At 42.3% G+C, this 16,381-nt stretch overlaps 1 protein-coding gene across 4 annotated transcripts in view; it reads right to left on the bottom strand.

Annotated features, from left to right (window-relative positions):
* LOC121320447 (FTS and Hook-interacting protein-like) overlaps nt 1–9,517 on the bottom strand; it is a 77,564-nt gene extending 68,047 nt beyond the window's left edge. For 2 of the 4 annotated variants that reach the window (XM_041258779.1, XM_041258782.1), the window contains exon 1: nt 9,244–9,517. The gene's annotated coding sequence lies outside the window, so the exon portion shown is untranslated. Of the gene's footprint in view, nt 1–1,386; nt 1,430–9,243 lie in introns of those variants that run through there. The other 2 variants (XM_041258783.1, XM_041258781.1) reach the window with 2 other exon arrangements.
* Nucleotides 9,518–16,381: the final 6,864 nt, after the last annotated feature.

Genomic DNA, 16,381 nt, shown 5'->3' with positions numbered 1-16,381 from the left:
GATGGGAGAATACCAGTCAGAAGGGAAAAAGAGAGACGCATTCGTTAGTATTATAGGATTTAGAAGATTTTTGAAACGGAAGGAAATAACAATATCAGTAGTAGCTGAAAGTGCAGGAAGAATAATATTAGCAGCAATTAAAAAATGGTCAGAGTGAGAGATATCTGATCCAGGGTGTGTTGATGTGTGCGAGTGGGAACGATGACAGATTGAGAATCCAAGACAGTCCAGAAGCATGACAAAGTCAGTCACTAGAGGGGAAGAAAGCAAATCGACATGGATGTTGAAGTCACCTAGGAGTAGAATTTTGTCAGTTGAAGTGCAGATTAGGGAGATGAATTGCAAGAACTAAGCAATAAAAGCAGTGTTATTCTGGTGGCGATAAACAACAGCAAGGGTAAGGCACATGGGAGAGGGAAGCTTGACAGCGAGATGCTCAAACAAAGACAAGCCTGGGAAAGAGAGAGTTGAGGTGGCAAGAACAGAGTTAGCAATAACAACAGTAGACAAGAGGAAGCAGATGGTCGCTTGTTGATACATGCAGCACATTTTGCTGAAGGCGGCTACCAAGCAGTAATTATAAGCTCAGAGGACATGGATGTTTTCATCATGTGCTTGGCATTCCAAGACTGCATCAGGACCCCATTGTTACAGGAATGTGGCACTAAAGCACGCACAAGAGTTCTTGACATTGAGAAAATAGTAGCTGCTGTTGGCACAAATGTTTGTCAGGCCCTCACAGGCATGCATGCATATTGAGGATGTGACACAGTCAGCACATTTTAGGCAAAGGGAAAATTAGTGCCCTCAAAATCATGAGTACCAACAGAGAGGCCCTGGAAGCCTTCTCACACACACACACAAGATACAATGTCTTAGAAACCATAAAACCAATAAAGATTTAACAGGAGATTGAATTAAAAGACCCAGAACAGCACAGAAGAGGTTAATACAGCACCTAGAAAATTACACCCAGAAAATTATAAACGATCTTCAATTGACCCTAACACATTACTCAACACCATATATCTATACTCCATATATCTATACTCCATACTCCACACTGTTAAGGGGAAAAAAGTTTTTATTGAGAAAAAAATTATATATTAAAAATACAAAACAAAGATCATAATTGGATAAGTCTCCACCCCCCCTGAGTTTATACTTGGTGGAAGCACCTTTGGCAGCAATTACAGCTGTGAGTCTGTTGGGATAGGTCTCTACCAACATTGCACACCTGGATGGTCAAATATTGCCAAATTCTTCTTTACAAAACTGTTCAAGCTCTGGCAAGTTCCTTGGAGAGCATTGATGGACAGCAATCCAAGTCAAATGTTCGACTGGATTTAGGTCGGGGCTCTGACTGGGCCACTCAAGGACATTTACCTTTTTGTTGCTTAGCCACTCCAGTGTAGCTTTGGCTGTGTGCTTTGGGTCGTTGTCCTGCTGAAAGGTGAACTTCCATCCCAGTTTCAGCTTTCTTGCAGAGGGCAGCAGGTTTTCCTCAAGGACTTCTCTGTACTTTGCTCCATTCATTTTCCATTCTAACGTGACAAGTGTCCCAGTCGCTGCCGATGCTATATAAACCGGAACAAAGAGCTTGGTTGTTACTGTCCACCTCAGAACACAAACTGTTGGCAAAAACGCGTATGAGGTGTTGGGAAAACATGGTCCGGTCACGTACGAGATCAGCATATCAGACAAAAACTAAGAGAAAGCAAATGTTCCACATCAACCTATTGAAGGAATGGAAGGAGTACCCAAACACGCAGACACTGTTAGTGAGGCAAGCAAAGGAAGAACAAACAGTAGAAGAATTCATCCCATCAGGAGAGGAAGAACTCCCTCTCACTCATTTACATCTCAGTCAGAGGCAGCAGCGACAGATGACAAGGTTACTGGAACCTTTTCCCAGCCTATTCAGAGAAGGCTGGGCACACCACAGTCATACAGCATGACATTCAGTTGCTGGAGCCAATAATTTACAGTCCTTATATCACCCAAGGACTGTCCAGGAGAGAATAAAGGAAGCTGGCTTAACTGTCAACGGGTCAAAATAGCTAAATCAGAAGTGCAGTATCTGGGATCCACTGCCGTAACCCAAATTGAATGAAGTTAAGATTCAGATTACACCTGAAATTAGAATGCAAATAATAATAAGTGAACTTTAACTGTAGGTTTCACAAACCCAGAGATGCCAATACTTGAGTGAAGAAAACAGCACCTGCCAAGCAAAATTAGGTAAATGTTCTTTATTTTTTTCCAGTCAAGATAGTAAAATAGGGTCTGTGAAACTTGATGCGAGTATCCAGCCAAATAAAATTGAGGTAAAAATATATATTTAGTTTCAAGTGAAATCAATTTTTTCTTACATGTGCACAAGGGCTTAAATACATGTTGTACAGCATGTTATTGTTCCTTTGGATCTCAGATGCAACTTGTTTACATCAGAAAGTCACTCCCTTTTAAATGTTAAAAAGGTCAAAAAAGAACTATGTACACTTTCACTTCTTATTAATTTCTATTTTTGTGGCACATTCTTTCCCTCCTGTTTTTTGAGCTTTAATAATAACAAATAAATGTAATAATAATAATAATAATAACAACAATCCTACAAAAGAAGCCACACAAAATACTTTCAATGTGGGCACACACAAGGCAAGAGCTCTTGAACTTGACCTACCCATCTACTAGTTTGGGCCTATTTGCAATACTGAGCATTTCATATTGTAAATGTTTACTTTAAGCAAAAAATTGCCTTTTTATGCTTCATTTTATATTACCAAAAGAAAAATAGTGCTAATAAAAACAAACACTAATTGCTTATGTCATGCATGTTTTATAAAATAGGTTTAAACTTAACGGGTACGTGTACAAATTACAAAAAAAAAAAAATCTTAACATTCTGTTAATAAAGTTTAAAATGACCTCTTGATTTTTCATTCTGTCTATGAGAATTAAATGTCTGGCAGCTTTTGTTTTTCAAAAGATGTTTGTTTAAACATGGGGTGTATTTTACAATTTACTGGATCACCAACATCAGGCTGTAGTTACTGTGACGAGTACTTGTTATGTCTACATGTTTTCTGAAGAGAATATGGCTTTCCAACGCCTTATACCCTACTGATTCGTAATCAGGGGTTCATATAACTGGTATGCAGGTACGCATGCGGACCAATAAACAAATGCGGACTTGGCAGCTATTGTTGTATAAGACGCAAGCGTACCGTCAGTATATTTTAACAGGAAAATATATATAATAAAGGAAGAGACGGTGCTCATGATCTGAAGGTGAGCTATACATGCCTAATGTATTGATTATTCCAGGAGAGTGGGGGTCTACAGGAGTTGTGAACAATGTCCGCGATCAACCACCCTACCCTCCCCCCGTTGCTTGCTCGCTCGCTGTACAAGTGAAACAGATAATAAATTAACTTTAACTTTTTGCCAGCACCTTCCTTTCGTTTCATTATTTTCCCCATTTTCTGCAATGTGGACTGTAGAACTGCACCATAACTATTTAATGCACAATACTTGTTTGTGGACCAATGAAATAGCAACTTGCCAAGACAGCCATCTGCAACCACCAATGGGGTATGCAATGTAAAAACAACCGCCTTAATAAAACTGTGCCATGTTTTTATAGGTTTTATTTAAAAAAAAAAAAAAAAAAAAAGCAGTGCTAGACTGAGTCAGGGCGAACACGACAGGTACTGAAGTTTGGACACCGAGCTGCGCACATGATGCATGGCTCAGGCCTCGCTGTGTCGTAAATGCCGTATCTATGTCATAAAGTCGAAGCAGGGTAATAATGCAAAAGAGTCGTAAGTGCCGTGCATCGTAAGTGGAAGCGTCGTAAGTCGAGGATCTCCTGTATACATTTTATCTGCACGTGGAGTGATTGTGCAATTCCGTGCTTAAAGATAACTACGTAATTTAAAACACTTGTGCTACACAACCTCACATTATATCCTGTGCACTTACAGTGCCTATAGAAAGTCTACACCCCCTTTCAAAATGTTCACCTTTTGTTGCCTTATAGCCTGGAATTAAAATGCATTAAAATAATTTAATAATAATTATAATAATAAAAAATCTACATATCCTACCCCAAAACTTCCAAGTGAAAAAAATATTCTAGAAATTTGTAGAAAATTAATTAAAAATAAAAACTGAAATAGCTGGGTTGGATAAGTGTCCACCCACCTTGTAACAGCAATCCTAAATTAGCTCAGTTGTAACCAATCGCTTTCAAAATCACACACAACAAGTTAAATGGCCTCCACCTGTGTTAAATTTAGCGATTCACATGATTTCAGGATAATTTCAGCAGTTTCTGTAGGTTCCCTCTGCTGGGTAGTGCATTTCAAAGCAAAGACTCAACCATGAGCACTAAGGCGCTTTCAAAGGAACTACAGGACAAAGCTGTTGAAAGGCACAGATCAGGGGATGGGTATAAAAAATAAATAACAAAAGGCCCTGAATATCCCTTGGAGCACAGTCAGTACGATTATTTAGAAGCGGAAGGTGTATGGCACCACCAAGACCAAGAGGCCAAAGGCAATTGTGTGTGCATGCGACAACAATATACCAAGCACTCCACAAATCTGGCCTGTATGGTAGGGTGGCAAGAAGGAAGCCATTATTCAAGAAAGCCCACCTTGAATCCCATTTGAAGTATGCAAAAAAAAAAAAAAAAAAACCCTCAGGAGATTCTATAGCCATGTGGCAAAAAGTTTTGTGGTCTGATGAAACTAAAATAAAACTTTTTGGCCTAAATGCAAAGTGTTATGTTTGGCGCAAACCCAACACTGTGCATGACCCAAAGAACACCATCCCTACTGTGAAGAATGGTGGTGGCAGCATCATGTTATGGGAATGTTTCTCATCGGCAGGGACTGGGGCACTTGTCAGGATAGAAGGGAAAATGAATGGAGCAAAGTACAGAGAAGTCCTTGTGGAAAACCTGCTGCCCTCTGCAAGAAACCTGAAACTGGGACGGAAGTTCACCTTTCTGCATGACAACGACCCAAAGCACACAGCCAAAGCTACAATGCAGTGGCTAAGGAACAAAAAAGTAAATGTCCTTGAGTGGCCCAGTCACAGCCCTGACCTAAACCCAATCGAACATTTGTGGCATGACTTAAATTGCTGTCCATCAACGTTCCCCAAGGAACTTGACAGAGCTTGAACAGTTTTGTAAAGAAGAATGGTCAAATATTGCCAAATCTAGGTGTGCAAAGTTGGTAGAGACCTATCCCAACAGACTCACAGCTGTAATTGCTGCCAAAGGTGTATCCACCAGGTATTAACTCAGGGGGTGGAGACTTATCCAATTATGATCTTTCAGTTTTGTATTTTTAATATATAATTTTTTTTCTCAATAAAATCTTTTTTCCCCTTAATGTGGAGTACTGTGTGTAGATATGTGGAAAAAAATCCTTAAATGCATGAAACTCTTGAGGCACTGACACAACATAATGTGAAAAAAATTCAAGGGGGTGTAGACTTCCTATAGGCACTGTATACATACACCAACAATAACACACTACATACAACAAATAAACATAAAATACACATAGGGGCTGGGCACTCTGCCACAGTCCCACTCAGTACAACCTAATTATGCAAAAACTGATTTTCAGCCATGACATCAGAAAAAACAAAGTACAGAGCCAGGATGAACATTGACCATGATGTGTGTGTGTGCTTGGCGAAGATACCTCCACGTCTTTACAGAATTGTTACTCACATTGAGTAAGTAAAATAAAAATAATACACTACAAAGCATAGTACAAAGCATTAGGAACCCCTGCTCTTTCCATGAAATAGACTGACGAGGTGAATCCAGATGAAAGCTATGATCCCTTATTGATGTAACCTGTTAAATCCACTTCAATCAGTGTAGATGAAGGGGAGACAGATTAAAGAAGGATTTTTAAACCTCGACACAATTGAGACATGGATTGCGTATGTGTGCCATTCAGAGGGTAAAAACACAAATTGAGCTGAGCAACAGACGGCCTACAGTTAGTCAACTGACAGTCCAGGTCAACATTGGTGCCGAAAGACCCATAAAAGAATGCACAACTCGTTGTACCTTGACACGAATGGGGTTTGGCTGGCGATGACCTAACAGAGTTCCACTTCTTTCAGCAAAACACAAGAAACTGCGGTTGCAGTGGGCTAAGGAATGAAAACACTGGACACTGGAGGTTGTTTCACACTGATGGGAGGACTAGGAAAACCACATGAGTACATGCATCCATCATTCCGCTTGTCAACATTGCAGGTTTGTGGTGGTGGTGTGATGGTGTTTTCATGGCACACATTGGGACCCCTGATAAAAGTGGAGTAACGTTTGAATGCCACAGGATATCTGAACATCATTGCCAATCAAGTGCATCCCTTCATGGCAGCAGTGTATCCATCTGCTAATGGATTTTTTTCTATCTCAAATAGTTTGAGTAAAAGATTGATTTAAGGGTTTAAGGGTTTTAATAATAATAATAATAATAATAATAATAATAAATAATAATAATAATAATAATAATAATTTCTTAGCAGACGCCATTACCCAGGGTTGTATACAAAATAAAATACCTATCAAGAATTACAGTACAATTAACAGCAAGATACAAAATACAATTACTTCAGTTATGGATCCAAAATCAACCAAAGTTTGACCCAATGAGGCTGAAAATGTACATTTTGGTCAAATCTGGGTTTAACAAAACAACAATAACTGGCCATTTTAATTTAAGAATGTGTTCAAACATATAATAAACCGTGTTCCACCTTGTTAGTACATCCTGTGTTAACCTGAGTGGTATTTTTTTCTGTGTTCAGCATTTCTGTTTGTTTCCTATTTAAAAGTACTTGCCATCTCACTCTTTTTAAAATGTGCAACCAGTCTCTTTGCTGCTGCCACTAACGTACTGACGTGTCGTACACCCCCCAGGCTTTTCAGAATACAGAGATTTATATTGTGCCCTGCACAGCCCACACTTGCCACGCTATCAAAAAGTAACACAGCACGCTCGCCTGCAGAAAGCAAAGACACTTGCTGCTTTGTCATGAACACAAGCTATTACTTTTGTAGCCACTCAAACTCAGCGTTTAACTCTTTGATTGCTTCTGATAAATTCACAGCTGTGTGTCGCTCGTGCAATTTTCGTGTCGCTAAAACTTTCGAGTTCCCAGTTTTGCTTAATCTAATGGTAGGTGACTTAATAACGCTTCGTGTCATGCTTGTCCATACATCGGTAGTGATGGACATTGAATTACACGCCTGACTTAAATCCTGTCATAGCTTTTCCTTTGCATGATCATGATCCAGCGTAATGAATTTGGAGATTGTCTTTCAACAGGGCATTTCATAGCCCCCGGAGCAAGATTCACAGTCAGATGTTTAAACGCAGCTCCCTCTACTATACTAACAGGTCTGATATCTTGTGTGACAACATCCACTATCAGGCCTGTTATATTTTTTGGATCAACTTTCTTTCCAAAATAAGCTGTCGCTGAAGGGGTTGCTTCCTTTTGTTTTTTACTTGTGTTCCCGCTGTCATGTTTTGTCGAATGCTGTCTTACTAAATGATCCCGCAGGTTGGTGGTATTGCCACAGAAGCTCATTAAAACTCCACAAACAATGCATGTTACCTTTCCATTTTGTTCTTTTGTAAAAAAACAAAAAAAAACTTCCAAACGTCTGATGGCATTATTTAATCCATCGATTGTTATTCCAACGATTCTGTGCATCAATACATTGCCCTGCCCTACTAAAATTAGACCTAAATATTGTAGCTCTTTTGACTTTGCTGCATATATTTATCAGAGTAAACTTTTAACTGATGAATGATTCAAATAAGTGCAGTAGGATCAAGCAAGAGACTAATCACCGTTAAGAGCTCACAGTCCAGGGGGCTGGGGTCAGTTACTGTAGTGTACTACTTTACCATGGTCTATGTTTGCATATTCAAAACTTACATTCACTTAGAAAAACAGTTGTGTCTCGTTAGTTATCAACCTCCACTTACTGGCAGAGATTCATATTGGCTCTCATTTAGCCACCATACTACAGTATCTGTCTATCCTATACACTTTGCCATTGTGTTATTCTTCTAAAAAAGACCTAGTGCTTCAGTCTTCATATCACGCAATGTTCAATAACTTAGTAAAACTGCATTACACATAACTATACTAATAATATAACATGCATATATTTTAAAACAAAAAAACAAAAACAAATTGATGAATGCAATTAAAATCAACCAATGTTAATCTTCATCTTCCCAGGGAAATCCCACTGTGTTACCCAGGCCAGCTTTGGAAGTTACTTAGTTAAATGAGGTAACTACTGCAACGTTCATTTAACTATCCAACACCTGTTTTTGTTGTAAATTACCAGCACAATGTAAACCATATTAACACAGTTACAGTGCAAATAAACCGTTGTGGGAAATGCTTTGCTTATTACCGTGAATTCTAACTGGTGCAATTCAGCACTAAATTCACACTGAGTAATTACCAAAATTGTGTTTTTATTGTTACATTTACTGCCCCTGTTTTTACCTCCCTACGTTCTCTCTACGCCGGTGGAAACAGCTGAACTCGCATCGATGACGTGACAGAATTAATCATTACATTTCATATCAAGTCACACTTACATTACTTTCCTATGATCAGACAAACAACAACTGCCCCAGCTTACTTTCACTATCTGTCATATCTTGGTATCACGGTACGGTTACATTTATATGTTTGCATAGTGTACGCACTCATCAGTTATAACACACAGTAAATTGGTTCATATCAACTACTGGCAATATTCCACCAGACAGGTGGGGGAAAAAAAAAAAAAAAAAAAAAAAAAAAAAAAAAAAACCATGTGCTTCATTATTACCAACACTATCACGCACTGTAATTACAATGTTCCAACTCTATTTGTTGATAATGAATTAATGGTTGATTCATCAGTGACCTTACTACCGTGGTGGGGTAAACGTCAATGTGTTCTTATCACGTCACTGGATCTCCAAGTCCAGCTACACAATATCCCTCATCATTAATGCATTTCCATGTAAACCGAAAATGACACTACATTTATATATAAAGAACATGAAATCGACCTCCAGTATTGCCAGAATTAACCTTTTACTTAACTGGCTTTTTATTTAGCAACAGTTTCTGTTTATTTTCAATGAAGCTGCATCTTTGATTTTTCTGTAATGTATTACTTACCAGAAACCATCCCTTTGTCAGTTTCGCCATATTATCAGTGAATAACCCCCCATTTCGACACCGACAATGACAACATTAATTCCCGTTCCTTCCCGTCTTCTTTGTAGGGTGACTGTATGTTTCAGATAAAATCACTTTCCTGTTGCTGCCATCTTACTAGAATTCCTCACTCACACCCTTACGTATGCTGGCGTCCTCACGTTGAGCAGGAACTGCACACGCTCTAGCCGCCTGCATCATTTTTTTTCCTACCCGTATTCCTGAAGACACGCAGCTATGAAGCTGGGAGAGTGACGAGGGTGTGGTTTCAACTGAGAGGTGGCGCTGAGTTGACAGCTAAACAAGACAGGGAGAATATCAAATTATACGAATACTCGTTCAATTTTTTTTTTACTCGGAAACTAGCAAGTTGGATTGTTATAGTGACATTTTATTACGGATTTTATTGTATAATAGTACATTTAACATTAAAAAACTCCTATTTGAACAGATTATTAGGGATTGCTGTTTTCTTTTAAAATAATCTAAAATAAATCAATTCTAAACGTATTTACAAAAATATAGTATGTAGGCTCTCGTTGCACTCTCAGATTCTTTTTTTAAGCACCCAAACAAACAAACAAACAAACAACAAACAAAAAACAACTAGAAAAACCAACAACTGTTCTTAAACGAGGTATCTTTGGCAAATCAGATTTTAAAACCTTTTTTTCCCCTTCAACAGAACTCATTTAACTTTAGTCGATATAATTAGTAATTATGTTGCTTAAAGACTTTCCTAAATATATTTACAGAATGTAACGATACAAGATATAGCTGTACCGTTGGTCTATTGATTTTTGAACACCGTTTGTTTGTTTTGGAGTTAATTAATAACAATTAATAACAACAACTGTCTTTCATTGCGTGTGACATCATTAGCACGGCTCTGCTCTGCAGTGGAAAAACAACCCAGGCTTCCCTTTTAGGGCAAATTTCACCCTATGTACATGAAAAGAAGCTAAGCTAAAACAATATTTTCTTCCTAACTAGATGCAAGAAACAGAACTTAATACCAAAGTGACTCGTCATCTACAGTCCTTTGATCATTACATTCAATTCTGTATATGCACAACATCTTTGTGAAAAGACTTCAGAGAAATGAATACCTCGTTTAGTTACTAATACCATCATTTTTGTAAAATTCTATACCGTGCCCTGGTGTGTCAGCACAATGCCGTGCCAGCATCCTTTCGAACCTGATACTGGGAGGGCATGGTAGCTGCCCAGAGCCAGGGTGTGTGTGTGTGAGAATGGGTAACGAAACGGAAAAAAAATGTCAGTGAACAAACAAAGAACTCCGTGGGAGGATTTTAAAATTAAAATGTTGATTAAAAATATTTTGAGAATATAACACCCTAAATCATCTGAATACTGCGGTTAGGAACATAAAAGTGTCACTTTATCTGACTAGCCTACTGCAATAGAAATAAATGTTTTACCTATGGGATATACCTGCCCACTGAGTAGGTATCGCTGCGCTCTCTATACCAGAGCTGCCCCTTCCTGGTATAATCCACTCGATCCCACCCACCGAGGGGATAAAACTATCATCCAAAGCAAGCCATTTTTTTTTTCCTTCTCAAGACGGTATGGTAAGACTTCTGTGTTGAGCTGACCATGTTGATAGAAAAGAGTTTCTCAAGTGGAATCGAATGGATTGTATTTCCCTTGCATTAGTACTGAAAGCTGGCTCGCCGCTTTCCCAGAATCATGGTGCACAATACACAGAGTGTTCGGTGCATGTAGTGCACACGACACACGGTACATTCAGTGCCTGATACGCACGGTGCTCGGTACAACCGATGCTCGGAGCACTGCATCTCGGTGCTTCAGTGGCTGGTGCATGCACTGAGCGTGGCATATTGCACCCAGTGCGTGCAGTACTAAGTAAGGACACTCGGTACACCCGGTGTACCCGGTGTTTAAAACACTTGTTGTGCATGGTGCCAGGCTAGGGTTCCCGGTGCATTTGGTGCCTGGTACCCTTGGTGCATTTGGTGCCTGGTACTCTTGGTGCTCACAGCTCTAGCGAGCTAGTCCCAGCCGTGCGCACGGTGTGTGTCACTTGGTGCGCACAGAGCCAATTGCAAACAGCACTCCAGTGTTTGCTGTGCTTGGGATGCATACTGCTTGGTGCACTTGGCGAATATAGCGCCAGTGCATGCACAACATTAACAAGCACCATGTTGAGCATCCAGTGGTTCCACCCCTGCTCATCGTGCAGTGTGAAGCTGCTACTCCAGGCAAGCATTCACTCTGTGTGCAGTGCTTGGGAGTCCAACATGCTCAGGAAGCTATGGGCAGAGAGGATTTTTGTGACCTATGTGTGACTCTTCAGCCCAAAATACATCAGCGTAGGCTCAAGAGGGCCATGAGGTCAGACACTGAGTCTCCCATGGCCGAGCCGTCAGCAGCACTTGCCATTCACTCAGCTCTCACAGAGCCCCTTGCAGGAGATCCCCTGTGCTCAGGCTCCTCGCAGTCGCTGCCCCTCCCCCAAGGCCAGAAGGGTGAAGCACTCAAAACAAGCGAGGGACATTATTTACTTGAAGGAGCAGATGACACAGGTCCTTGAGCTTCTGTTTAGGCAGCAAGTTCCTGCGGTAACAATACAGGTCACGGCCCCGCTGCTACCCACACCAGCCCCGGCCACTGAGCCTCCCACAGAAGCCCAAGCCGAGCCTGAATTGCTGCCATTGATGGCGGAGGAGGACATGCTATCGTTAGCGGCCTTCTGGAATGACTCCTTCCCCACTGAGATAGAGGAAGAAGGTGAACCAGCACCATTGACTGTGACAGAACCTAGCTCAGAGGTTGTCTCTGAGTTTGCCACCGTTGTCCAGCTCTATGTCGGCACTGAGGGGGCATGGTGCAAGCTTCATGCAGATCCCCTGGACAACACTAACAGAGCCCCTCCGGTCCGTATTCCGTACACAGGCAGCAGCTCCTGCGGTGGAACCCTTCCCACAGTTTCATGACTTCATGCAGGAAGTACTCTCCTCTTGGGACTGACTGGTATCAGCGCAAAATGTGTTGAAGCAAGCTGTTAGGCTCACTCTTAGAAGACGCAGAGAAACTGGGTCTGGCAAGTTTCCCTCCGGTTGACTCCACCATTGCGGCCTTGGTTGAGGCTCCGCCAGCGGGTGGATCGTCCAGAGATCCCACATGCCCTAACCCTTAATGTAGGGTTATGGAGACACACCTAAAGAGGACTTATGCAGCGTAAGCGCAGGACATTTGGTCCAGCTGTGGAGGAGATCCTATAGCGCTCCCTCCGTCAGCATGAGGCATCTCGGCAGGTGGCCGCTCTGCTCCCTCCCCACACCCCAGTGCAAACTAGGTCGAGCCATTGGCAAACCCTTTAGATGAGGACCATCACAAGAATGGTCCCATTACCTAATGCCCCGCTGGGTGACCTGAGGCACCGCCTGCAGGCCTCAGCGGCAACGGAAAACAGAGCCCCTCCACAACAGTGTTCTAAGAGGCAATTCCAGGGCCGTCGCTCTAGGCAGCCCCTCAGAGAGCTCCACCCCAGACTCAGCAGAAGCCCTGAAGGGCTACGGCCTCAGACCCCCTTTACCGTACAACAGCTGCAATATTGGCATGCTTGCACCTCAGATACCTGGGTGCTCGCTACCGTACACTGTGGTTTTGCACACATGTCGGACCCTCTTCAGGTCTCGGTACTTAAAGAGGAAGCAGCAGCCTTGCTGTGCAAGTGAGCCATCCGTCTTGTAGACCCCACCTCCTGTGGAGAGGGGTTCTACTCGAGATATTTTTCGTAGTATCCGGGAAGGACGATAGTTTCCACACCATCTTAGACCTAAAGGAAAGGAGGTTCCAAGTGCTGACTCATCATCACGTTCTCCAGTTTGTCCGACAAGGCAACTGGTTTACCACCTTGGACTTACGGGACACGTATTTCATGTTCCCATTCGTCCAGTGCACAGGAAGTATCTCCGCTTCACCTTCAGGGAAGAGTTACAAGTTCTCTGTGCTGCCGTTCAGCCTCTCCCTAGCCCCACATACGTTTTCAAAGAGAGTAGATGTTATCCTGGCCCCCTTGCGCTGCAGGGGATCAGAGTACTAAACTATCTAGATGACTGGCTAATCTGTGCTCAGTCACTGGAGGAAGCAGTAGTTCACAAGTCAATGGTGACACAGCATCTGGCGAGGCTGGGCCTCACCATCAGCAATGCAAGGAGTAGGCTTTGACTGGTGCAGTGCACAACGTACTTGTGATTCCGAGTGGATGCCAGTATGATGTGTTCATACCTGTCTGACGTCAGGGTAGTGTCTCCCTGTTCAAGAGGGATCAAAGCTTTTCAAAACTGTTGGTTTTATCGGCCATATCAGCCATGGAGCAGGGTCTGCTATGCATGCGTCCACTCAAAGCGTGACTCAATGCGTTCCATTACACCCGAAGCGTGACAGACACCATCGTCTGACAGTGTCTCGCACATGCTCAGCGGCCCTGAGATGGTGGAGGATATCTTCCCACCTCCGCACGAATGGCCCAGAACGCTTCTGTATGCATTCCCATCAATACCTAACCCTAACCCTAACCCTATCCCTTCCTGGAGAAGGTCTGGTTAGAGAAAGCAACAGTTCTTCTAGTAGTCTGGCCCTGAAAAGAACTGCTGGACAGCCCTAAGGCTATCTGACGTGGTGATGGCTACACTAGGGCAGACTCCATTAGGTCGCTGTATGCGTACAAGTGGAAGTATTTCCAGATTTGCTTTCTGACTACAAGTCATGACCTGCTTTCTTGCCCCAAGCCGGTTATCTTGCAATTTTTGCAAAAACTGCTTGATGCTGGAAAAAGACCTTCCACATTGAAAGTGAGTTTAGCAGCTATCTCTGCATGCTTTGCCCCCATAGATTCAATATTTCTGGGTGCACATTTTGTGATGACCCGGTTTCTCAAGGGAGCGCGGAGTTTACGCCCTCCTAGGAGGACTGTCTTCCCCGAGTGGAACCTTGATATTGTACTGGGGTCTCTCACAAAGGCCCCGATTGAGCCCATACACTCAGTTGAAGTACCTGTCTATGAAGACAGCCTTCCTCTGTTGTTTAAATCTATTATTTAAATGGTCTGATGTGGAAGTTGTATGTGTGACATACTATATAAATGTACTGTGGTTTGTTATTTTTTTTCTGCTATGTACTACTTGCAATACTTTTGTATAAAAAGTGCTATATGAATACAACAAATAAAGAAATAAACTCATTGAGCTTCCTCTGAAAAAACTTTACGGGTTTAGATATTCAGGTGGGGTGTCTTGTTTTGAGATGAGGGCGTAGCTTGTAGGGCTGCATACTGTGTTATGCCAGTATTTCGCCGCATGAAACAGGATGAGGTCTTGGTGCACGGCTGGACCCGCTCCATGTAAAGCCCTGTTTTAGATATGCTTCGTTATATTTTTGGCTTCTAAGTTTTGCTGGAACCTCCACTGCTGCCCTCCCTTCAGCTTGTATTGTATGTTTTTCTCCCTTTGTCACAAAACGACCAATTTCTCATTAAAGCTGTTTCTCACTGTAAGCGCGCTGCTGATACTGTTTTTAAGTTTACTTGGGGTGGTGGGGAGGGGGAACCACGCAATGTACGTGTGACGTTTCACAGTTGCTAAGGAACATTAGCACGTTGAACAAAAGCTTTTTGCGTCATTTTATTTTAGTTATTTTTAACTATAATACATTTAAAATATATAATAATTTGTTATTTTCTTCAAATCATCCCCCCCCCCCCCCCCCCCCCCCCCAAATAAAAAGAATACACAGCTCTTGCCTCCCTTGACACTTCTCAAGGGAGGTGCACCCCGTAGTTTGAGAACTGCTGCAATAGGTAATATATTTTGCTTTATATTCAGTATCACTACGAAATGGCTAAAGGTTCTACACTAATTTATTAATCACTGCAAAAACATATAATGGAAATGATAAAAGTGTGCAGGCCACATAAAAATTTCAAATGATAAGAATTTTTTAATAAATAAATAAATAAATAAATAATTACAGAATCAAAATGTGACACAAACATTTATGACAGGTCATCTGCTCTCTTACACCAGACTGAACCAGAGTGTGCTTGTTATAAGGGTATACTTTGACGTGGAGCAAAACCTCAAGCCAGACTTCCCCATGTCAAGAATGTCAGTGAATGCTCTGCTGCGCCTTATCCACACAGAGAGGGACCATGGCTGGGGACATGACCTGGAGATTCTGATTGTTGTGTACTGGCTGGCACGTGGGCTCTCTTTTAGGGTGGTGTCACACATATTTGGTACCCCGAGGAGCACAGTGTACAGAGCAGTGCACAAGATTTCAAGTGAGGTGCTTGGACTGCTGGACAGAGTTATTGCGTTCCCTAAGCCAGAGTTGCTGGATGGCGTTGGGCAAGGTTTGGCCGTCTGGCTCAGAACGCAGCCTTTAACAAGGCTGTGGGAGCTATTGATGGCTGCTATGTGCGCATCAAGGCCCCTGGCGGGGCTTCCGCACAGGATTACCTCAACAGGAAGCTGTTCTTCTCCATTCAACTCCAGGCAATATACGACACCTATAATAACAATACACATTTATAACAATAAGGCTTTTTTCCAGTTATATTTACATAAATCATAAATCAATAATAATAAACAAATATATAAAAATGGCCAGCACAGCTCTACCACACATACCCCCACTTGTGCACAGAACACCTGGCCTCAATGGCCACCTCCCACTTTAAAAACCCAGCAGTCCCGGTCAAAGTCCCGGGCCAACAAAGGAGGTTTCAATGGGTCCATAGCTGGCAATGCTTTTAGCGCTTCTCACCGGAAATGCTGCTGGCCTCCTAACTGATAGCAGAAATGCTGACCGCTTCCAGCTGACAGTAGAAATTCTGCTAGCAGAGCTATCGATGGCTCCCTGGCTGGCTCCTCCAGCCCCAAAAAATCCCTGGGCAGTAGTGCACAGGCAAATCCAGGCAAGACAGAGCTGGCAACCCCATGCGAGGCAGAATAGGCTTCCCCAGGTGATGGTGAGCAGACCTCCCAAGGCATTCCAGGCCTCTGCTGGTGAAGGTGGGAGCTGTAGGTCGTCTCCCTCTGCTGGAGAA

Source organism: Polyodon spathula, chromosome 9 (genome assembly GCF_017654505.1).
Source record: "Polyodon spathula isolate WHYD16114869_AA chromosome 9, ASM1765450v1, whole genome shotgun sequence".
NCBI classification, from domain to species: Eukaryota; Metazoa; Chordata; class Actinopteri; order Acipenseriformes; family Polyodontidae; genus Polyodon; species Polyodon spathula.
The sequence above is the reverse complement of the archived record's forward strand: the minus strand, read 5'-3'. Positions and strand labels throughout refer to the sequence as shown.